This window comes from Lygodium microphyllum, chromosome 13 (genome assembly GCF_053477565.2).
Source record: "Lygodium microphyllum isolate KBCC chromosome 13, Lygodium_microphyllum_v1.1.10, whole genome shotgun sequence".
Taxonomy (NCBI): domain Eukaryota; kingdom Viridiplantae; phylum Streptophyta; class Polypodiopsida; order Schizaeales; family Lygodiaceae; genus Lygodium; species Lygodium microphyllum.
In genome coordinates, this window is record NC_141147.1 from 74,625,760 (window position 1) to 74,638,100 (window position 12,341).

The 12,341-nt window shown below is 42.6% G+C and overlaps 1 protein-coding gene across 12 annotated transcripts in view; it reads left to right on the forward strand.

Moving 5' to 3' along the window:
• Positions 1–12,341, forward strand: part of LOC148026779 (uncharacterized) — a 219,631-nt gene that overhangs the window by 14,777 nt on the left and 192,513 nt on the right. Inside the window, exon 2 of one of the 12 annotated variants that reach the window (XM_087691286.1) lies at positions 1,096–1,235. The exons of the other annotated variants lie outside the window; for them this stretch is intronic. The gene's annotated coding sequence lies outside the window, so the exon portion shown is untranslated. The remainder of the gene's footprint in view (positions 1–1,095; positions 1,236–12,341) is intronic. 12 annotated transcript variants of the gene reach the window in all.

A 12,341-nucleotide genomic window follows, 5' to 3' on the forward strand; every position in this document is an offset into this window, starting at 1 on the left:
TGCTGTCTGAAATCTGTGAACAGAGACAGAAATCTGCACGGCACCGGTCTGTAATCTGCGACAGAGAAGAATGGGTAGACTGCTGAAGTCGTCGACAATAAATAGGCGAAAAACCACCTAGAACGGGGCGCTAGAAATAGGGCGCAGCCTGGTAAAAACGGCTGCAGGCAGTCGGACTGCCACGTGGCAGTCCGACTGCACAGTCCGACTGCAGCTGCTGGTCCGACTGCTGCTGCTGACTGTGCAGCTGCCTAAACAGGCTATGATCTCTAACAGAATCTTCATGTGACTTTCCTATGCAAAGAAATGTGCATTTCAAGCTTTCAGCCCACACATGCACATTGTACAAGCATTTAATGATCATGCCATCTTGTTGATTGTAACTGTCTGTTCTGGCGGATCTAGCCCACACTTCAAGACATCAATGCTTTCTGTGTGCGAGTCTAACCCTGATATGCATGAGTTCTGGTCACAGGTGCCCAATCGGGCCATATAGGTGAAAGTGTGAACTATCTTTTCTCTAACCCACCGCGTGGGTCCACCATAACCTGTGACCACTCATCAGTGGCCAGCTCCAATGCACTTTTCTTTATATCTAATTAGTGCAAAGGAAACAAATTTAATAAATCATTATATAGACAAATTAATGAAAAAGGATACAAATTCTATTTCTATAGAGTTGTGGCAGTCAGCTCAGGATGAGTTTGTGCTGCAGGGGTTGTGGCAGTATTTTTTTTTGGCATTTTTTGGTGCCCTTTTAGGGTTAGGGAGCATTTAATACTGGCCGACTGCATTTAATGCTCCCTCCATTTTATGCCTATATATTTCTAAGGCTCCTTCTCTTGTGTACTTCAGCTATTATTTGTGGATTCTTCTGAGGAGAGAGGAGTTGGTGCCAGGGTGCCCACACAGCCAGTGACTCACTGTTGTATGCTGTTGTCTCGTGTTCGATATGGATTCCGTTTCCTGGGCATACATCTGAGTTCTTATCTGTATTTGTGTTTATTTTTCTTGTATTGTGTTTCAGCAGTTTATTTCAGCATGTTGTTTATGCTTCCATTGCTGCACCACTTCTGACATGGTATCAGTTTTCAGGTTTTATTGCTGATTTGAGGACTGTGTTCCCTCCTGCTGATCAAGCAGTTGCTGCTCCAATGAGGCGACCAGTTTTGCCCTCGTTTTTTGCTGCAGTCAGCATCTGTATAGCCTGCGTCTTCATTTCAGCGTGCATTTTGGTATTTCTGCATCTCTTCCTGGCTGGGCGCTTCCATCATTAGGCCGTTTTTGACTTTGTGCAGCAGATTTTGGCTTATTTTGATCAGATTTTGGGTTATACTGCATGTGAACTCTTGCTTTTTGCAGTCTGTGCTCATGGTTTGGCTGTGTTTCCTCTCCCAATCCCTTCTTTTCTGTATTTCTTTTTTGAATCCTCTCCAGATGGCTCCTCCATGCACATCCATTGATGACAAGCTCCATGGACCTGATTATTACACGTGGAGTGCGGTGATGAAGGCTTGGTTTATTCAGAAGTGGTTATGGTACGTGGTTAACAGAGCTGTGGCACGTCCTCGACAACCTTCTCCAGTTCCATTTGATTTTGATGAAGACAACGATGAGGAGGCAGTGCTTACATGGGATTCGAATGATGCCTGTGCTTATTCGGCATTAGTTCGATGTATTTCCAAAGAAGTCCTACCGGCGGTCACCTCCTATACGACGGCTTCAAATGTATGGTCGAAGTTACAGTTGATGTATGAGGCTCCTTCCACCATGAGGGCCGTTACTCTCTATGGACAGCTCCAGCAACTGAAGTTTGAATCCAAAGATACGATTCAATCCTTCCTACTTCGTGTTACCCAACTCCAGGACCAGCTTCGTACTATGCAGTCTGCCTTATCAGAGGCACATCTTGTTGGTACGATACTCTACAAGTTTCCTCGGGAGTTTGATGGTGTGGCGAATACTTTACAGGCACAGACATCTACGACTCCTCTCAGTTTTCTTCACATGTTCTCCATGCTACTTGAGCATGAGGCTACTTTCCCACTACAAGGGAGGCTTCCGTTACATTATGGAGGTTTAGGTGAGGCTCTTGCAGCTTCAAAGAGGGGTTCAAAGATGAAGAAGTCGTAGGCCCAGTGTTACCATTGTGGCAAGAAAGGTCGTTTAAGGAAGGATTGCAAAGAGTTAGCTGCTTCTAGGAAGAAAAAAGAGTAGAAGACGAAGCGGGATGCGGATTCCTCCGACGAGTCATCATCTGCCTCAGATTTCGATTTCGATCCTCCAGCCAAGGCGAAGTACAAGGTGTAGAAGGGATCCTCTTCCTCAGATCGCAAGAAGGGCTTAGTGGCCCCTTCCTCAGCTGCTTTCTAGTGGTGGTGATGCGGACATTCCTCATGACTCTCCAGTGCCACAGAGGGAGTGTGAGAGGGTGGTGAGATGGGGCAGCCGTGCCTCATCTATATGTCTATACAGATGCACAGGATCTAGAGAGAGACATCCGTGACGCATCGCGCGAAGTCTAGCAGGTACAAATCTTGGAGCTAGGATTGCCATCCAAGTTCATGATGGGCTGGTTACTTGACAGAGAGCAGGAGGCTTTCGTCTGGAGCTCACATGAGGGGACACCTTGGCGGTTTTGGCCGAAGGCGGGGATTCCATGGTCACATGTTCAGAGACATATTTGGCAGATTGGTCTTGTATGTCATGAGTGACATAGGTGACATAACACAGAGAGCTGCTATGATGCTTCTCTATTTTCAAGTGGCGTTGTTTTGATTGACATCAACGTCAGATCTTCTCCGAGGCATCTTGGTGGTGGGCTGGCCACTCACTGCTTGGATATCCATGGTTCTTCTGGTGGTTCTATGTTGTATAGTTTTTGATTACCCATCATTATACTATTGTATTGTATCAGCTCCCCCTTGATCTGGGAGAGGGTGTTAGCAGATTAGTCAGCTCAAGGTGAGTCTGTGCTGTAGGGGCTGTGACAATTTTTTTTCTGGCATTTTTTGGTGCCCTTTTTAGGGCTAGGGAGCATTTAATGTAATGCTGGCCGATTGCATTTAATGCTCCCCCCATTTTATGCCTACATATTTCTAGGGCTCCTTCTCCTCTTATGTACTTCAGCTATCATTTGTGGATTCTTCTAAGGAGAGAGGAGCCGGTGCCAGGGTGCCCACACAGCGAGTGATTCACTGTTGTATGCTGTTGTCTCATGTTCGATATGGATTCCGTTTCCCAGGCATACATCTGAGTTCTCATCTGTATTTGTGTTTATTTTTCCTGTCTTGTGTCTCAGTGGTTTATTTCAGCATGTTGTTTATGCTTCCATTGCTGCACCACTTCTGACAGGTCAGGCATTAAAGTTTGAAACCTTTATGGTATGCAAGATAAGTTGAAAGCTTTGACATTTATACAACAGTTTGATGCAGCTTACACTAGAGGGAATTTTACTGAGACTTCTAAGGTGCGGAAGGCTGCAACTTTTTTGAAAGGTAATGCTTTGTAGTGGTGGAACATATTGTTGATGCAAGGATATGCACCTGCCACTTGGGTCCATTTCAAACAATTGTTTGTAGCCTCATGGTTAACTAACACGTTTGAAGTAGATGTTATGACTGCATGGCATAAATTTGACGTGGCAAATTGTGCGGATTTAGAAGAGTACAATAAGAAATTTCAGGAAGAACTTTTGCCCATGAGTTCTCACAGGATAGTGTCCCTATCAGAACAAATTGAAAAGTACTGTTGCGGTTTGCCCTTGCCCGAAGCCATTAGGGATTATTGTACCAAGACTAGGGTTACAAATATGGTACAATTAATTCAAAATGTTAGTGTTGTTGAGCTAAAATATACATTACTTGCTATTTAGCCTCTTAAACAGCCCCAAAACACACTAAAAATGCTATTTTAGAGTAAAACCCTAAAAGGGGGAGCGGTTCGAGAGAGTTCAGTGGAAACTCTAAAACGGGGAGCAGTTCGAGAGGGTTTAGTGAAAACCCTAATTTTTGGGGCGCCCTTCCACATCTATAAATAGATAGGCTGCCCCCATTCAGCAATCATCCTTGTTTGCACGTTACACCAGCCCATACACCCTCAGCTGCTGTTGGCGCCGAGTTTCCAGCCTGCAGCCCGCCTCCATCTGCTGTCCAGCCATCGTCAACTGCAGCCACATCATCTTCAGCCTGTCCATTGCTGTAGGCGACAGCTCTCAGCTGCTGGCGACTGCTCCAAACTGTCCTAGACTACTGTTCAGCCTGCTGTCCATCATCTCTAGGGTCAGCCAGCCTGCGTTTTCAGCATTGCAAGCCCTAACACTCTTAGACACTGTTTCAGTCTATTGTTTACAGCAGACTGTGCACAGTTTCCAACTCCCGATTGGTGGTACACTGCTGCGTTTACCAATTTGCAGCCTCCAGACTGCTGCGTTTTGGTGACCAGCCTGCTGCCATTCACTATTCAGCACTCCTACACTCCGACTGGTGGTCACAGACTTGGGATCCGTCTTTGGTGGATGTCACACTCCGACATTGCTCTGCCCTTGAGCACACTGTACACTCTTACATTCATTTACAACATTCATTCACTTCAGAGTTGTGTTCTCTCTCTCCCTTCTTCTGTTTGTGTTTGAGTTTAGGGTTTGAGTTTTGAGTTTTGCGTTTAGGGTTTGAGTTTTGCCCTTTGTGTCTATGTCTGTGTCTTTGTGTTTCTGTCACGGTCGTACACTCTGTGTGTCCTCAATGCAAACCCTAGCAATCTTCTTAACATGGTATCAGAGCCGGTGCTCTTGTAAAGAGTATCCTGCGGATATTGTTGAGAGCTAGTCTTTGTGCGAGGCACACAATACGACTCGTAACCGAATCATAATGTCCTAGACACCTTCTTCTCCAGTTCCTATTTACCAATTCCTCAACTACTAGATTACTTATCCTCTAAGAAGGAAGTCATAACTAATAAAAGGCACTTAGAAAGTTTGCAATGCTAGTGGAATAGCCATCATAGTTTCGATCAAGTTCTTTGTATTCGAGATGCTCCTCTTGGGAGCCCTTATGTGTCCCCAACTCCATGTTCTCTTTCTCAAACCTCAACATTGCTTGTGCTTATCTTCCACTTCAAGGTTTGAGGCCTTGCTTCATTCCGTAAGCTTTGAGTCTCAATGATCCACTTTGGCTAGATGGCTTTTGGAATCAAGGACTGAGTGTTTGCTTAGTGAGTAATACTATACTTCCTCAAACTCTTTCCTTTCCTCTATCTCTTTCAATATCTCTTTATACCTCCTTTCCTAACCTTCTTTCTAACTTCTCTCTCCTTCTCTCTTTCTATCTCTACCTCTCTCTCTTCCTCCTTATCTTTCTCTCCCTCTCTCTCCTCTTATCTCTCTCCCCCTCTCTCTCTATCTCGTTCTCCCTCTATTTCTATATCTTTGCTCCTCCTTTTCTTCTCACTTCTTCTCTTTCTCTCTCCCTAGACCCTCCTATACCTCTCTCTTTTCCTTATCTTCTATTTATTCTCTCTTTTTCTCCTCTCTCTTCTCTTCTCTCTTCTCTCTCCCTCTTTTCCTCTTCTCTTCTCTCTCTCTCTCTCTCTCTCTCTCTATATATATATATATATATATATATATATATATATATATATATACCGCAGATGCTATCAAATAGTTTCCTTTATCTTTCAATTTCATTTTGATCAACAAGTGGTGAGGGTGATCAATTTGGGTTTTGATGATAATGATGAAAATGGGATTGATGGTGACATTGTGGTTTGATTTGTCCATGATTTGTTTGTTAATTTTGCCAATGCTAAGGATGATGATCAGTTCACAATGGTGATTTCAAGCGGGAGATGACAATCGGGGAGATGTTATCATGTAGAGATCAGGGAGATGATAATCATTTTGGTCATGTATTAAAACCTTTTAAAAGTTCCCCTTCTATTCACATGGATTCACAAGTAGAGGGGGACCACGATTTTACATTGGGAACCAAAAACTTTTGGGAAGGAGTAGAGCAACATACTGTCCTTCTAGTGGAAGCCTTAAAATGACTCTATTAGACACATCACCATTTATATGGAAGTAGGGGTTAGCATAGTTAACCAAGAGGTGTTCCGTGTATGGGGAAACCCACCAATTGAACCTATACATTTCAATTTAATTATCACTAATAGATTCAAAGTTTGACCATAGGGTGTGTTGAAAGGCTATCTAGTTAGAATCACCATAATATGATTACCAACCTTCTACGAGTTTGAGTGCCAGTTCTTGCGTTATGCAAGGCTGCATGATCAAGTCCACAAGAAATCCTTATCACAGCCTTATTCAGAGTAGAGGGGGTTGGTTGCCTCTTCTTCGGGAGGGAAAACCACTAGTGGCAAGAACTCGCTAGATGCGAAGGCAAGCCAATCAAAGGGTGACTCCTCTTCTTCAGATGGAACCAAATAATCAAGACCTCTCTGACAGCAACTCCCTAAGAAAAACCGGTTTTGCACACACTGCCAGAGAGCAGGCCATGTGGACGAGGAGTGTTGTCCAAGACCCAAGGTCTTCCACCTAAAAAGCCTCAGCAAACCCCTGCGACTCCATAGTCCAGTGGGGCTATGTCTTCCGCTCCTGCTTCATCTGTTTCTTCAGTACCCGTTGTTGCTGCTGGACATGTGGCTCAAGTACAGCCTCAGCAGCCCATCTCTTTCACTACTCATGAGGGACTGGTTGATTGGTTTGTAGGTTTCGATCCCGTTTCACTTCATACATCTATCTTACCTTCCTTCCCACCTCGTGAGGCGTTTCCTTAGCAGAGCCCTGCTACTGGACGTACGCGATGGTGGCCACCTTCTTAGACTAGTATGTCTCTAGGTCCTTTCGGATACCCTAGGTCAGTCTAGCATCCATTTTTCTCACTCTTAGAGCCGGGCCCATAGGATTTTTGTCTCTACATTTTAAGTCTTCCGCTGCATTTACTCACACACACATACACATTTGCATCTTTGCACTTGTTCCTTCAGTTAGCTTTTCATTTTAGTTTTGTTTTGTTTTTGGAGCATCTCACTACTGACCTCTGTGATTACAGACTTTGATCTCCTTTGCAGGTTTTGTTTTTAGTGTAGGGCTAACATGCAGGTTTGCCCAGTCCTACCTAGGCTGGAGACTTGGGATGTGCGCCGCTCCTTTATGGTTTCATCATCCTTGGAGTTTTGCTCTTCTACCAGCATGGAGGCTTCCCCTCTCGAGGCGGATCGTGCAGCATCTCTCTTGATGCTATCATGGCGGTGACTTCTACCTAGCTCTTCCAGCCGGGATGCTTCCTCCTCCTCTTTATTCCTTATGGTTCTCAGCACCACACGAAGACCGACATTAGGCTCCTCTTCCTTCTTCGGCATCTACATCGAGGTTAAGAGGGGATTCCTACCCTTCTTGGTATTCTACAGGCTTCAGCACTTTGTCTTCGATATCGACTTCTCCCCCCTGTTGTACCTTACCCTTTGCATTGCATGATTTCATCATCTTTGTACTAGGGCACTTGGGGAAGTGAACAATTTTCCCATGAGGGACACTGTCCAAGTGGCACCTGCTGCATGAGCATTTTTCCAGCATGTAGCATACTTTGCATCTCATTGTGCAGAGCACCACTTGAGCGGATCCTAAGCTGTTTTCCCCGGTGACTGTTGTTACCACACCATCATCCTTCTTCATCACATGGATATCTCATCAGCTACTTATCCTCGTCATCGACACCCTAAGTGGATGGGTTTGCTTGTACTGCTTTGTGATGTGTTGGGTGTACCCTTCCTACTCCCGTCTTCTGGGTCACTATTCCTCAATCGGCCACATCCCATAAAATTTACCACACTTATTAAAAAAAAAAAACATTCCATGTAGTTCCATCCGCCTTTGTAGGGCTTGGTAGGCCATTGGGCAGCCGACATGCACCCTTTGTCCGATGCCCTGTCCTCTCTAGGGTGACTACTTGGATTCCCTTGGTACGATAACTATCGCCTCTGTAGTCTTGGTAGGCCACTGGGAAGCCGATGAAGAGGGCAAAGGACTGAAGAGGCCACTGGGAAGCCGACGAAGAGGGCAAAGGACTGAAGAGGCCTCTTTTTGGCAAATCATTTGAAGAAAGAAAGGCTTTAATGATGGCTGGGAAATGCTTTATATGTGAACAAAAAGGCCATATTGCTTCTAAGTGCCCACAACAATCTTCTAAAGATGTGGAGGAAAAAGATACGCCAAGTAAAAAGAAGCCCAGCATTGGCTTAGAGCCTGATATGGTGGGAGATCAATGAGTTGATGATGCTACAGAATTGTGCAGAGCTTGGGGAAAGATCAAAGATTCCACAGTGCTTATTTTCTTTGATCATGGAGCTCTTGCAAACTTTATCTCATTGGCATTGGCAGCTAAGCCAGGTACACATCCCAAGGAAATGGGACTAGTTGGACAGGCTGATTTGGCATCCCCAAGACATACTGAACCTGTCACTCCCATTCTTGACAAACTCCGTATGCACATTCAGAGCTATAAGGACACAGAGGAGTTCCATATTATGCCTTTAGAGGGCTGTGATGTTTTGTTGGGTATTCCATAGTGCCACATGAAGCATGCTATCTTGGATACTTACAACAGAACGATTACTCTTGTACGTAGGGGCAAGACTCACGTGTTAGATGTGAAGCTTAAAGGAGAGTCTGTCCCAGTTGTTTCTGCTTCTGCAATTACTTCTGTAATGAGAAATCATATTTCTACGTACTTGGCTTTTGCAAAGCAAGTTAATGAAGTTGACAATAATGTGTATGTACTAGATGAAAGTAGAAGGGCTTTCTTGGATAAATTCAGTGACTATTTCTCAGATTTGTTACCAGGAGAGTTACCCCTTGAGAGGCCTGAAGATCATACCATAGATCTTATTCCAGGGACTAGTCCGCCCAATAGGCCATTGTACAGGGTCAGTGTAGCGCAGTAGAAAGAGATTATGACACAAGTTAATGAGCTTTTAGAGAAGGGACTAACTCAGCCTAGTAGTTCTCCATTTTGTTCACCTGTGTTGTTAGTTCAGAAAAAGGACGGTTCTTGGCGAATGTGTATTGACTACAGAGCCTTGAATAAGAACACGATCAATACAGGGAGCATGAATGTTTAGTAGGATAGATTCAAAAAGTGGGTACCGTCAGATTAGAATCAGGCCAGAGAATATCCATAAGACTGCTTTTAGAATGACATTTGGTCTCTATGAATTTTTAGTCATGCCATTTGGATTGACCAATGCTCTTGCTACTTTTAACAGGATGATGAATAGAATTTTCCTCCCTTATCGAAGTTTCGTTGGCACATTTTTGATGATATGATTATCTTTTCAAAGAATGAAGAGGAGTATAGAAAACACTTAGTTACATTCTTTAATGAGCTTAAGCATAACGGATTGCTCATTAATGGCAAGAAGAGTGAATTCTTTTTGGAAGAGATTCACTTCCTTAGGCACATAGTTTCTAAAGATGGTGTGAAGATGGATCCTGCAAAGATAGAAACAATTGTCTCTTGGCCAGACTTGAAAACCGTTCATGATGTCCGCAGTTTCCTTGGCCTATGCTCTTACTACAAAAGATTTGTAAAACAATTTACAGAGATTGCTTCTCCTTTACATGCGCTTGAAAAGAAGGATGCCAAATGGCAATGGACTGACAAAGAGAAATCAACATTTAGATGTTTGAAGGGGAAAATGACTACAGATCCAGTACTTATTTTGCAAGATTTGTCTAGGCCATTTGTAGTGCAGTGTGATGTATTGAAAAGAAGGATGTCAAATGGCAATGGACTGACAAAGAGAAATCAGCATTTAGATGTTTGAAGGGAAAAATGACTACAGATCCAATACTTATTTTGCAAGATCTGTCTAAGCCATTCGTAGTGCAGTGTGATGCATGTGGAAACAATATTGATGTTGTATTTATGCAGAATGGCCGAGTTGTGGCATACGGGAGTAGAGTACTTTTTGTCATTGAAAGGACTTACCAAATTTATGAGAAAGAATTATTGGTTGTGATCCATGCACTTTCTAGTTGGAAGCACTATTTGCTTGGTGCTGATTTTGTAGTGCAAATGGATCATCAAACACTTAGATACTTTCTCACATAGGCTAAATTGTCAGAGAAACACATGCATTGGGCAAATTTCCTATCTATGTTTCATTTTCAGATAGTGCATGTGGAAGGCACGAAGAATGCAGTTGCAGATGCTTTATCTCGCAAACCACAAATGTCAGCTATTTCAATTTCTTATCACCATGAATTGGATGATATGAAAGAGCAGTATGCTAATGACGAAGATTTCTTTGAAATCTATGAACAATTGATCAATGGCCAACATCATGATCATTATGTGTTCAAAGAAGGCTTTATCATGATGCATGGAAGACTATGCGTTACAAAACAGCTAAGGCCAAAAGTTTTATTAGAAAGTCATGCTCCACAGTATGCAAGACATCGTGGTATTGATACTATAGTCAAAGCGGTAGAGACTTTCTTCTATTGGCCAGCCTTGAGATCTAATGTTGATGCATATGTCAGATCTTGCCTTGTATGCCAAAAGGTCAAATTTGATAGATAGAAGGCACCAGGGTTATTGCAACCACTGCCAATTCCAGAAAGGCCATGGATTTCATTTTTGATTGTCCAAGAACTTCTTTAAGGAATGATGGAATCTAAACTATCATTTGCAGATTCAGCAAATAAGCACATTTCATTCTTGTAAGGAAAAAGGTTAAGTTAGAACACATGGTAAAGATATTTATGCATAATATCTTCAAGTACCATGGAATGCCATGGTCAATTGTCAGTGATAGGGATCCAAGAATGACTAGCTTGTTTTGGAAAGCATTGTTTGAAAACATGGACACTACGCTGAAATTTTCATCTTCTTTCCATCCACAAACTGATGGACAGTTTGAAGAAGCAAATTCGATTGTTTTAGATCTACTGAAGTGTTATGTTTTAGATCATAAAACTTCTTGGAAACACTACTTGCCATTGGTTGAGTATGCATACAATAATACAGTGCACTCATCTACTGGCAAAGCACCTTTTGAGATTGTGGAAGGTGGAAAGAAACTGCCTCCCTTTTTGCAGACAAAAGATAACGTTTTTGAAGTAGATCGTTATGTAAAAGATTGGGAAGAAGCATATAAAAAGGTTAAGCATGTCTTAGAAAAGTCACAAGCTAAACAGAAAAGAGCTGTTGATAGTCATCATCGGGAACTCTTGTTCAAAAAGGATGACTGGGTCTTATTGCGTTTTGAAAAGGCACGTTTGAGAAAACAGAAGGGCAAGGAACATGTTTCCAAAGCTGAGTATGTGTTACTATGGCCCTTTTCAAGTCTAAGAGAATATCAATGACGTGGCATATAGGCTGAAATTGCCAGAGAATTGGAAAATTCATAATGCATTCTATGTGAGCCTATTGAGGCCTTTTATTGGTGAAGTGCCAGAAGATATGGTGCAAGAGGAACAACCTGAATTAGATGAGATTCTAGTTCCTAAGTAGATCCTAGCACATAAGGATAGGAAAGTGAAAGGCAGAGTTGTAAGAAGATTTTTGGTGAAGTTCAAGAACTATTCACCAATGGATGCCAAATGGACGGAAGAGGCTGAATTGGCAGATTCGCCTTAGTTATTGCAACTTTACTGAGAAGCTTTCTTATTGGAACCTACAGTGACTTAGAATGCTTTTTGAAATAATGTACATTCTCTATTGTACAGTTGAATATTGCATCTCATTGAATAATGCACAATGTATGGTTTATACTTAGCACTAACATGTGTATCATTGAATGAAATCTCAGTGCTTTGAAGTTGTATTTGTTATACTTCAGTTGAATAATTATACATGTGACACTAATAGTTCGGGGATATGTACTATCGCCCTGTGTTGCATTCGGAAACATGTATATTAGAAAGGCTCCTAGTAATCATAGTTGGATACAGGATGTGATCCTCCACCTATGTGAGACTTGAACTTGCAATGACACAAATGGTAGTGGGGAAACTCCTACCATTGCCCCGTGTCATCTGTTAGCAAGTGATACATGTGATGGCACTAATAATATGGAGAATCTTGTTATTGTCTTGTGTCATCTGTTAGCATGTGTGGTATACAATTGAGGTTGCTTGCTTCTTTCAAGAGGGGGGTATGTCACCAGGTGTTGATACTTTTTGCAGTTGCTTTCCTTATTTACTTATATAAATATTTTATTTTTCTTTTCTTTAGTTGTTACTTTTTACTCCTAGAGTTCTCTTGGATTAAGCTAGGATTTTGCATGGCCAGAAGAGACCGCCATTGGGACAAATTGGACTA